We start from the raw sequence: 12,500 nt of genomic DNA, 5'->3' as shown, positions 1-12,500 counted from the left end.
TCCTCCCCTTCATTTACACCACCTGTCTCAGCCTGTCCTCCTCTTCATTTACACCGCCTGTCTCAGCCTGTCCTCCTCTTCATTTACACCGCCTGTCTCAGCCTGTCCTCCTCTTCATTTACACCGCCTGTCTCAGCCTGTCCTCCTCTTCATTTACACCGCCTGTCTCAGCCTATCCTCCTCTTCATTTACACCGCCTGTCTCAGCCTGTCCTCCTCTTCATTTACACCGCCTGTCTCAGCCTGTCCTCCTCTTCATTTACACCGCCTGTCTCAGCCTGTCCTCCTCTTCATTTACACCGCCTGTCTCAGCCTGTCCTCCTCTTCATTTACACCGCCTGTCTCAGCCTGTCCTCCTTTTCATTTACACCGCCTGTCTCAGCCTATCCTCCTCTTCATTTACACCGCCTGTCTCAGGCTGTCCTCCCCTTCATTTACACCGCCTGTCTCAGCCTGTCCTCCTCTTCATTTACACCGCCTGTCTCAGCCTGTCCTCCTCTTCATTTACACCGCCTGTCTCAGCCTGTCCTCCTCTTCATTTACACTGCCTGTCTCAGCCTGTCCTCCTCTTCATTTACACCGCCTGTCTCAGGCTGTCCTCCCCTTCATTTACACCGCCTGTCTCAGCCTGTCCTCCCCTTCATTTACACCGCCTGTCTCAGGCTGTTCTCCCCTTCATTTACACCGCCTGTCTCAGGCTGTCCTCCCCTTCATTTACACCACCTGTATCAGGCTGTCCTCCCCTTCATTTACACCGCCTGTCTCAGGCTGTCCTCCCCTTCATTTACACCGCCTGTCTCAGGCTGTCCTCCCCTTCATTTACACCGCCTGTCTCAGCCTGTCCTCCTCTTCATTTACACCGCCTGTCTCAGCCTGTCCTCCTCTTCATTTACACCGCCTGTCTCAGCCTGTCCTCCTCTTCATTTACACCGCCTGTCTCAGGCTGTCCTCCCCTTCATTTACACCGCCTGTCTCAGGCTGTCCTCCGCTTCATTTACACCGCCTGTCTCAGCCTGTCCTCCTCTTCATTTACACCGCCTGTCTCAGCCTGTCCTCCTCTTCATTTACACCGCCTGTCTCAGCCTGTCCTCCTTTTCATTTACACCGCCTGTCTCAGCCTATCCTCCTCTTCATTTACACCGCCTGTCTCAGGCTGTCCTCCCCTTCATTTACACCGCCTGTCTCAGCCTGTCCTCCTCTTCATTTACACTGCCTGTCTCAGCCTGTCCTCCTCTTCATTTACACCGCCTGTCTCAGCCTGTCCTCCTCTTCATTTACACCGCCTGTCTCAGCCTGTCCTCCTCTTCATTTACACCGCCTGTCTCAGCCTGTCCTCCTCTTCATTTACACCGCCTGTCTCAGGCTGTCCTCCCCTTCATTTACACCGCCTGTCTCAGCCTGTCCTCCCCTTCATTTACACCGCCTGTCTCAGGCTGTTCTCCCCTTCATTTACACCGCCTGTCTCAGGCTGTCCTCCCCTTCATTTACACCACCTGTATCAGGCTGTCCTCCCCTTCATTTACACCGCCTGTCTCAGGCTGTCCTCCCCTTCATTTACACCGCCTGTCTCAGGCTGTCCTCCCCTTCATTTACACCGCCTGTCTCAGCCTGTCCTCCTCTTCATTTACACCGCCTGTCTCAGCCTGTCCTCCTCTTCATTTACACCGCCTGTCTCAGCCTGTCCTCCTCTTCATTTACACCGCCTGTCTCAGGCTGTCCTCCCCTTCATTTACACCGCCTGTCTCAGGCTGTCCTCCGCTTCATTTACACCGCATGTCTCAGCCTGTCCTCCCCTTCATTTACACCGCCTGTCTCAGGCTGTCCTCCCCTTCATTTACACCGCCTGTATCAGGCTGTCCTCCCCTTCATTTACACCGCCTGTCTCAGGCTGTCCTCCCCTTCATTTACACCGCCTGTCTCAGGCTGTCCTCCCCTTCATTTACACCGCCTGTCTCAGCCTGTCCTCCTCTTCATTTACACCGCCTGTCTCAGCCTGTCCTCCTCTTCATTTACACCGCCTGTCTCAGCCTGTCCTCCTCTTCATTTACACCGCCTGTCTCAGGCTGTCCTCCCCTTCATTTACACCGCCTGTCTCAGGCTGTCCTCCGCTTCATTTACACCGCATGTCTCAGCCTGTCCTCCCCTTCATTTACACCGCCTGTCTCAGCCTGTCCTCCTCTTCATTTACACCGCCTGTCTCAGGCTGTCCTCCCCTTCATTTACACCGCCTGTCTCAGGCTGTCCTCCCCTTCATTTACACCGCCTGTCTCAGGATAATCCGTTATCATCAGACTTCAGCAAAAGTCAAGAGAGCTGGCAGGTCAGCATTTCATTAATGTGTACACTGTGGATCCTGTGCATAAGGACTACGCTTTGATTTGCTATGATGTATCATTTAGCTGAATCACAATGAATAAGGTGACATGGACGTGCAAGACCTGATCCTAGATCAGCAATTTATTCTGAGTGACCATGGACACTTTTACTGGGTTGACTGCACTGCTACAGAAAAGGAAAGTTTGTTTCTGGAAGTCTGGCGTCACTTACTTCCCATAAGCTGTAGAGGACAAGGGCTATGGTGTGTGTGTGTGTGTGTGTGTGTGTGTGTGTGTGTGTGTGTGTGTGTGTGTGTGTGTGTGTGTGTGTGTGTGTGTGTGTGTGTGTGTGTGTGTGTGTGATAATCAACCCGCTTATCGTCTCAGACACAGTTCCAGACTCTTGTTATCCAGACACACTGCACCACATGTCCTCTACCCCCAACCATCTATCCCCAGAAAGCCCGCCCTCCCTCCCTCCCATCCCTCCCTCCCATCCCTTGCCTCCCCTCCCCTCCCTCCCATCCCTCCCTCCATCCCTTGCCTCCCCTCCCCTCCCTTCTCTTGTCTCTTAGTTAACCCAAACGCTTATGTTTACTACACATTTATGACACAGTAATATCCTACTAGGGTGTTTGTATAGTACAAGCGACAGTCAATTACACAGTATACTGCGTATGATAAACTGGGCAACAGTATACAGTATATGGTAATAATGCATTAACAGTTGAAAAGCCTGGCCTCGAGGGATCCCCCTTTGAGCCAATGACAAGTCTTTTGGACGTCAACAATCTAACAGTCTAAAAAATGTATTATTTGGTTGTGTTAATGAAGATCTTATGAAACATTAGAATATGAAAGAAAATGTATTTCTAATAACACAATGCCATTTTTCATTAGTTAATGTAACTGTAGGCTATATCGTTAAGGGCAGGTAGTAAGGAACATTATCAAACAAGAAAATGCATTTCAGAAGAACAGAATGGCATATTTTGAATTTAAATATATTTGTGTGCTTTGAGTATACCTGGGCAGCACATGTAATGTGGTAATTCTGTCCCAAAATATATATTTTAAAATAGAGCTCAAGGGTTGTTTTTTTAAAGAGTTGTTTGGCAAGGATAGAATCTGCTCTTTCTGAAACTATATAGATGTTTAAATGTCTTACCTGCTTGTGATTCTATGGGATAATTAGAAAAAGTCACTTTTCGGCTTCCGTTTCCCTACCTCTGTGTCATTTCCAAGTTACGCTCTTCATCAGATTCTTCATATACAATTTAACAATTGATAATATTCTCACCCATCAGACTATTGTCAATGTAATGTTGTCTTTAGGCTAACTCTATTATGTGGGACATCAGTTTGGATATGTTTTAGGTGTATACTACCGGTCAAAAGTTTTAGAAGACCTACTCTTTCAAGGGTTTTTCTTTATATTTACTCTTTTCTACATTGTAGAAAAATAGTGACAACATCAAAACTATGAAATAACACATATGGAATCATGTAGTAACCAAAAAAGTCAAACAAATCTAAATATATTTTATATTTGAGATTCTTCAAAGTAGCCACCCTTTGCCTTGATGACAGCTTTGCACACTCTTGGCATTCTCTCAGCCAGCTTCACCTGGAATGGTTTTCCAACTGTCTTGAATGAGTTCCCACATATGCTGAGCACTTGTTGGCTGCTTTTCCTTCACTCTGTGGTCTGACTCATCCCAAACCATCTCAATTTGGTTGAGGTCGGGGATTGTGGAGGCCAGGTCCTCTGATGCAGCACTCCATCACTCTCCTTCTTGGTCAAATAGCCCTTACACAGCCTGGAGGTGTGTTGGGTCATTGTTCTGTTGAAAAACAAATGATAGTCCCACTAAGCCCAAACCAGATGGGATGGCGTATCGCTGCAGAATGCTGTGGTAACCATGCTGGTTACGTGTGCCTTGAATTCTAAATAAATCAGACAGTGTAACCAGCAAAGCACCCCCACACCGTCACACCTCTTCCTCCATGCTTTACGGTGGGAACTACACATCCGTTCACCCACAACGCGTCTCACAAAGACACAACAGTTTACACCAAAAACCTCCAATTTGGACTCTAGACCAAAGGAAAAATTTCCACCGGTCTAATGTCCATTGCTCGTGTTTCTTGGCTCAAGCAAGTCTCTTCTTATTATTGGTGTCCTTTAGCAGTGGTTTCTTTGCAGCAATTTGACCATGAAGGCCTGATTCACACAGTCTCCTCTGAACAGTTGATGTTGAGATGTGTCTGTTACTTAAACTCTGTGAAGCGTTTATTTGGGCTGCAATTTCTGAGGCTGGTGACTCTAATAAACTTATCCTCTGCAGCAGAGGTAACTCTGGGTCTTCCATTCCTGTGGTGGTCCTCATGAGAGCCATTTTCATAATTTGCGACTGCACTTGAAGAAACTTTCAAAGTTCTTCAAATGTTCCGTATCGACGGACCTTCATGTCTTAATAATGATGGACTGTAGTTTCTCTTTGCTTATTTGAGCTGTTCTTGACATAATATATAGTTGGTCTTTTACCCAAAACGTCTGTCTTCTGTCTACCTTGTCACAACAACTGTTTGTCTCAAACGCATTAAGAAGGAAAGACATTCCACAAATTAACTTTTAAGAAGGCACACCTGTTAATTCCAGATGACTACCTCCTACAGCTGGTTGAGAGAATGCCAAGAGTGTGCAAAACTGTCATCAAGGCAAAAGGTGGCTATTTGAAGAATCTCAAATATAAAATATATTTTGATTTGTTTAACACTTTTTTGGTTACTACATGATTCCATATGTGTTATTTCATAGTTTTTGATGTCTTCACTATGAATGAAGAAAAACCCTGGAATGAGTAGGTGTTCTAAAACTTTTGACCGGTAGTGTAGTTTGGATGGGCCGTCATTGACCGGTAGTGTAGTTTGGATGGGCCGTCATTGACCGGTAGTGTAGTTTGGATGGGCCGTCATTGACCGGTAGTGTAGTTTGGATGGGCCGTCATTGACCGGTAGTGTAGTTTGGACGGGCCGTCATTGACCGGTAGTGTAGTTTGGATGGGCCGTCATTGACCGGTAGTGTAGTTTGGACGGGCCGTCATTGACCGGTAGTGTAGTTTGGATGGGCCGTCATTGACCGGTAGTGTAGTTTGGATGGGCCGTCATTGACCGGTAGTGTAGTTTGGATGGGCCGTCATTGACCGGTAGTGTAGTTTGGATGGGCCGTCATTGACCGGTAGTGTAGTTTGGATGGGCCGTCATTGACCGGTAGTGTAGTTTGGATGGGCCGTCATCAGCTGCGCAGTCTGACTGCCAGCCAGTGAGGAGCAGAGATCTAAGCTGTGTTAGTAGGTATATTCAAGCGAATGTGTGTGTGTCTCCAGTGTGTGTTTGTGTGTGTATGTGTGTGTTTGTTTGAGAGCCTATAGTCGGTGTGTGTGTGTGACCTGTGTGGAGAGTTGTGTGCAGTGTAAACAGGTAAAAGGACTAGGTCTCTACGCCGCTGTGAGAGATCTGCAGAGTCTATCTGATCTTCTGTAAATCCAGGTAATCCCACTACACACATATCCTTGTACGCCCCCCCCCCCCCCCCCCCCGATCCCCAGATGTTATCATATCATCGATCTCTCTGTTCCTCTCCTCCAGCGCACTTACAGCTTGCTTGAGAGTGTGTGTGTTTACCTGTGTGTGTGTGTGTGTGTTTACCTATGTGTGTGCGTGAGTGTGTGTGTTTACGTGTGTGTGTTTACCTGTGTGTGTGACTATGTTGTGAAGATGAAGGTGAATCTGTTGTGAGGTAACTACATTGTGAAGGTGAAGGTGAATCTGTAGTGCGGTAACTACATTGTGAAGGTGAAGGTGAATCTGTAGTGAGGTAACTACGTTGTGAAGGTGAAGGTGAATCTGTAGTGAGGTAACTACGTTGTGAAGGTGAATCTGTAGTGAGTTAACTACGTTGTGAAGGTGAATCTGTAGTGAGGTAACTACGTTGTGAAGGTGAATCTGTAGTGAGGTAACTACATTGTGAAGGTGAACGTGAATCTGTAGTGTGGTAACTACGTTGTGAAGGTGAATCTGTAGTGAGGTAACTACATTGTGAAGGTGAACGTGAATCTGTAGTGTGGTAACTACGTTGTGAAGGTGAAGGTGAATCTGTAGTGAGGTAACTACGTTGGGAAGGTGAATCTGTAGTGAGGTAACTACATTGTGAAGGTGAAGGTGAATCTGTAGTGAGGTAACTACATTGTGAAGATAAAGGTGAATCTGTAGTGAGGTAACTACGTTGTGAAGGTGAATCTGTAGTGAGGTAACTACATTGTGAAGATGAAGGTGAATCTGTTGTGAGGTAACTACATTGTGAAGGTGAAGGTGAATCTGTAGTGAGGTAACTACGTTGTGAAGGTGAAGGTGAATCTGTAGTGAGGTAACTACGTTGTGAAGGTGAAGGTGAATCTGTAGTGAGGTAACTACGTTGTGAAGGTGAAGGTGAATCTGTAGTGAGGTAACTACGTTGTGAAGGTGAAGGTGAATCTGTAGTGAGGTAACTACGTTGTGAAGGTGAATCTGTTGTGAGGTAACTACATTGTGAAGGTGAAGGTGAATCTGTAGTGAGGTAACTACGTTGTGAAGGTGAAGGTGAATCTGTAGTGAGGTAACTACGTTGTGAAGGTGAAGGTGAATCTGTAGTGAGGTAACTACGTTGTGAAGGTGAAGGTGAATCTGTAGTGAGGTAACTACGTTGTGAAGGTGAAGGTGAATCTGTAGTGAGATAACTACGTTGTGAAGGTGAAGGTGAATCTGTAGTGAGGTAACTACGTTGTGAAGGTGAAGGTGAATCTGTAGTGAGGTAACTACGTTGTGAAGGTGAAGGTGAATCTGTAGTGAGGTAACTACGTTGTGAAGATGAAGGTGAATCTGTAGTGAGGTAACTACGTTGTGAAGATGAAGGTGAATCTGTAGTGAGGTAACTACGTTGTGAAGGTGAAGGTGAATCTGTAGTGAGGTAACTACGTTGTGAAGGTGAATCTGTAGTGAGGTAACTACATTGTGAAGATGAAGGTGAATCTGTAGACACAGGAGACACAGGAAACAGGTCACACAGGACACACAGGAGACAGGACACACAGGAGACACAGGAGACACAGGAAACAGGTCACACATGAGACAGGAGACACAGGAGACAGGACACACAGGAGACACAGGAGACAGGGCACAGAGGAGACACAGGAGATAGGAAACACAGGAGAACCAGGAGACAGGAGACACAGGAGACAGGACACACAGGACACACAGGAGACAGGACACACAGGAGACACAGGAAACACAGGACACAGGACACACAGGAGACAGGACACACAGGAGACACAGGAGACAGGACACACAGGAGACAGGACACACAGGAGAACCAGGAGACAGGGCACAGAGGAGATACAGGAGATAGGAAACAGGAGAACCAGGAGACAGGACACACATGAGACAGGAGACACAGGAGACAGGAGACACAGGAGAGGACACACAGGACACAGGACACACAGGAGACAGGACACACAGGAGTGACAGGATACACAGGAGACAGGACACACAGGAGACAGGACATGGCAGGTAGCCTAGTGGCTAGAGCGTTGGACTAACAACCAGAAGGTTGCAAGATCGAATCCCCGAGCTGACGAGGCAAAAAAAATCTGTTGTTCTGTCCCTGAACAAGATAGTTGCCCCACTGTTCTTAGGTTGTCGTAAGAATTAGTTCTTAACTGACTTGCCAAGTTAAATGAAGGTAAAATAAAAAAACATTGGAGACACAAGAGGACAACAACAATGGGGGTAAACAAACCAATCAAAAAGGTCTGCTCTGTTTCCACAAGATTCTCTGCAATGTCCAATTATCTGCCAGTGAACGGTAACCATTATTTTGTTGCCATCAAAGCATTTCTCCTCTCCAGAGAGACGGATGAAAGCCATACTTAGGGTTTTTTCCATGAAAACCATTATATTAAAAGCTTGTGTATGCACTAAAGACTGCAGTAGTTCTATATCTTGTGCTCTTGTTTTCCTCATCCTGTTCTCCCATGGACTAGCTTGAACAATTACTCAACCACTTTCCCCATACGGTCCCAGAAGGCTACATCTCTCTCTTTCCCCATACGGTCTCAGAAGGCTACATCTCTCTCTTTCCCCATACGGTCTCAGAAGGCTACATCTCTCTCTTTCCCCATACGGTCTCAGAAGGCTACATCTCTCTCTTTCCCCATACGGTCTCAGAAGGCTACATCTCTCTCTTTCCCCATACGGTCTCAGAAGGCTACATCTCTCTCTTTCCCCATACGGTCCCAGTAGGATACATCTCTCTTTCCCCATACGGTCCCAGAAGGCTACATCTCTCTCTTTCCCCATACGGTCTCAGAAGGCTACATCTCTCTCTTTCCCCATACGGTCCCAGTAGGCTACATCTCTCTCTTTCCCCATACGGTCTCAGTAGACTACATCTCTCTTTCCCCATACGGTCTCAGAAGGCTACATCTCTCACTTTCCCCATACGGTCCCAGAAGGCTACATCTCTCTCTTTCCCCATACGGTCCCAGAAGGCTACATCTCTCTCTTTCCCCATACGGTCCCAGAGGGCTACATCTCTCTCTTTCCCCATACGGTCCCAGTAGGCTACATCTCTCTCTTTCCCCATATGGTCCCAGTAGGCTACATCTCTCTTTCCCCATATGGTCCCAGTAGGCTACATCTCTCTTTCCCCATACGGTCCCAGTAGGATACATCTCTCTCTTTCCCCATATGGTCCCAGAAGGCTACATCTCTCTCTTTCCCCATACGGTCCCAGTAGCCTACATCTCTCTTTCCCCATATGGTCCCAGTAGGCTACATCTCTCTCTTTCCCCATACGGTCCCAGAATGCTACATCTCTCTCTTTCCCCATACGGTCCCAGTAGGCTACATCTCTCTTCCCCCATATGGTCCCAGTAGGCTACATCTCTCTCTTTCCCCATACGGTCCCAGTAGCCTACATCTCTCTTTCCCCATATGGTCCCAGTAGGCTACATCTCTCTTTCCCCATATGGTCCCAGTAGGATACATCTCTCTTTCCCCATATGGTCCCAGTAGACGACATCTCTCTCTTTCCCCATACGGTCCCAGTAGCCTACATCTCTCTTTCCCCATATGGTCCCAGAAGGCTACATCTCTCTTTCCCCATATGGTCCCAGTAGACTGCATCTCTCTCTTTCCCCATATGGTCCCAGTAGACGACATCTCTCTCTTTCCCCATATGGTCCCAGTAGCCTACATCTCTCTTTCCCCATATGGTCCCAGTAGGCTACATCTCTCTTTCCCCATATGGTCCCAGTAGACTACATCTCTCTCTTTCCCCATATGGTCCCAGTAGGCTACATCTCTCTTTCCCCATATGGTCCCAGTAGGATACATCTCTCTCTTTCCCCATATGGTCCCAGTAGACGACATCTCTCTCTTTCCCCATATGGTCCCAGTAGGATACATCTCTCTCTTTCCCCATATGGTCCCAGTAGGATACATCTCTCTCTTTCCCCATATGGTCCCAGTAGGACACATCTCTCTCTTTCCCCATATGGTCCCAGTAGACTACATCTCTCTTCCCCCATATGGTCCCAGTAGACTACATCTCTCTTCCCCCATATGGTCCCAGTAGACTACATCTCTCTTCCCCCATATGGTCCCAGTAGACTACATCTCTCTTTCCCCATATGGTCCCAGTAGGCTACATCTCTCTTTCCCCATATGGTCCCAGTAGACTACATCTCTCTCTTTCCCCATATGGTCCCAGTAGGCTACATCTCTCTCTTTCCCCATATGGTCCCAGTAGACTACATCTCTCTTTCCCCATATGGTCCCAGTAGACTACATCTCTCTCTTTCCCCATATGGTCCCAGTAGGCTACATCTCTTTCTTTCCCCATATGGTCCCAGTAGACTACATCTCTCTCTTTCTTTCCCCATATGGTCCCAGTAGGCTACATCTCTTTCTTTCCCCATATGGTCCCAGTAGGCTACATCTCTCTCTTTCCCCATACGGTCCCAGTAGACTACATCTCTCTCTTTCCCCATACGGTCCCAGTAGACTACATCTCTCTTTCCCCATATGGTCCCAGTAGGATACATCTCTCTCTTTCCCCATGTTGTAGTTTATTTATATTGTAAAAAATAAATGAGCCTATTCATTTTTATTCATGTCCATTTTCCCTAACATTGTTGTCAACGACAGAATGTAAAATACGTTTATAAATGTTTCTATCTCATGAAAAAGTCCATATCCTAGTGAAGTGGGCATTTTAAAGCTAACCATATTGCAGCTGTATCTTTTTAATACTCATCAAATAATCTTTGTATTATATTAATTCTTATTCAGAATTATTAAATTGGCCCCGCTTAACTTTCCCCCTGACCTCCCCAAATGAAACAGTAGCTAGGTTTCCATCCAGTTGGTGACAGTTTTTATGCAAATATTCTAAAATCTTCATGGAAACAATATGCGCATATTCCTACCAGAGGGGTGTGTCCATCCCAAAAAAGCTGCGCTTGATGATGTAGTGCACTTAAACATTTTTGCAGTCGCAGTGACTTCCCACGCACCGTATATTTAAAAAATCAAATGGGTTTCCAACGGATTTTCAACTCTACCGATGGTTTTGTCACAAAAATATAACGTTGGGATAATACAGCGAACTGATAAAGTGGACAGCGTAGGTTTTCTGATGAGATATGGATAAAAGCTATCATTTTGTATTTGATAATTGGCATCTAATAATAATATTGGCACTGATCATCATATCGCAAGGATCATTCAAATGAAGGCCTACCCTCCTGGATATTTAGTGAAAATTTGCATGAAGCGCCGTCTGGGCCGGGGTAGGCCGTCATTGTAAATAATAATTTGTTCTTAATAACTGACAAGCCTAGTTAAATTAAGGTTAAATTTAAAAAAATACATTTGCATGAAGCTCATCATTGTGCACTTCACCATCATAAATTATACAGTTAATCATAACTTATTCCATCTCTCTATAAACTCTGCATGCTTTTCCACGTGGTGGTAGACCAACAAAACATATCGTCACGTGACTCCAAGTTTACTGCGACGTGATGGTTTTTATATCAATATTTGTGCATTAAAAGCTTTTCCACTGCAGTTGTCGAATAATCTATTTCACTGATCTCCCCAAACATATCCCACCTTGTCTTGTGTAATTTGTTTTGTCGACATTGGAACATTTGACCGACAAATGTGTTGTTTCCATAAGGACCGTCGTGAGTTTTTTTTGATGCGTCAGGTAATTTCTCTGCATGAAATGGTTGGACGGAAACCACATTTTGTCTTCTATTGTCCCCCCCCCCCGCCTACTCATTTCAAGAGTTGGGTCAGAGTTAGTTTACTTAGAATGGGTCCTATTTGCCCTGACATCAATTTCAAAATGGCTGATGTATTTGTATTTTCTGTCAGCCGCAGAGAAGAGATAAAGACGTAAAAGTGAAACTTTTATATTCTTAATCAGAACTGTGTGTTCCTTGTGTGTTCCGTGTGTGTTCCCTGTGTGTTCCCTGTGCGTTCCCTGTGTGTTCCCTGTGTGTTCCCTGTGTGTTCCCTGTGTGTCCCCTGTGTGTCCCCTGTGTGTCCCCTGTGTGTTCCCTGTGTGTTCCCTGTGTGTCCCCTGTGTGTTCCCTGTGTGTCCCCTGTGTGTTCCCTGTGTGTTCCCTGTGTGTTCCCTGTGTGTCCCCTGTGTGTCCCCTGTGTGTTCCCTGTGTGTTCCCTGTGTGTTCCCTGTGCGTTCCCTGTGTGTTCCCTGTGTGTTCTTGCTCACAGAAAGCTGTCTATACTAGTATACCCAGTTATCCAGGTACCCCAAACAGCTCCTCATGCCCCGTGCAGTGCACTACCTGTTTCTTTGTTAACCGCTCAACACAGAATAGCAAAGTGTCTGCTCCCTCAAATCGTTTAGTGAAAATATCCTTTCTATTTTATTCAGCTTTGTTCAATTGTATTCTTCATACTATAAAATAATGCCACAGAATTCTAAGCAAATCTAAATGAACTAGTGTAGTCCACAGCCATATGGCATAGCCAGATCAGGACCTAATATAAGGACAAATCAGAGTATGCTATTCTGTTCTTCTGAAATAGACAAAAAAAAAATCATAGCATGCTT

At 46.0% G+C, this 12,500-nt stretch overlaps 1 protein-coding gene across 1 annotated transcript in view; it reads left to right on the top strand.

The window, feature by feature from the left end:
• The window catches only part of si:dkey-215k6.1 (transmembrane protein 132C), a 287,339-nt gene that overhangs the window by 1,415 nt on the left and 273,424 nt on the right, over positions 1-12,500 (top strand). The window lies entirely within an intron of this gene.

The sequence above is a fragment of the Salvelinus namaycush genome, chromosome 1 (genome assembly GCF_016432855.1).
Source record: "Salvelinus namaycush isolate Seneca chromosome 1, SaNama_1.0, whole genome shotgun sequence".
Lineage (NCBI taxonomy): Eukaryota > Metazoa > Chordata > Actinopteri > Salmoniformes > Salmonidae > Salvelinus > Salvelinus namaycush.
The sequence above is the reverse complement of the archived record's forward strand: the minus strand, read 5'-3'. Positions and strand labels throughout refer to the sequence as shown.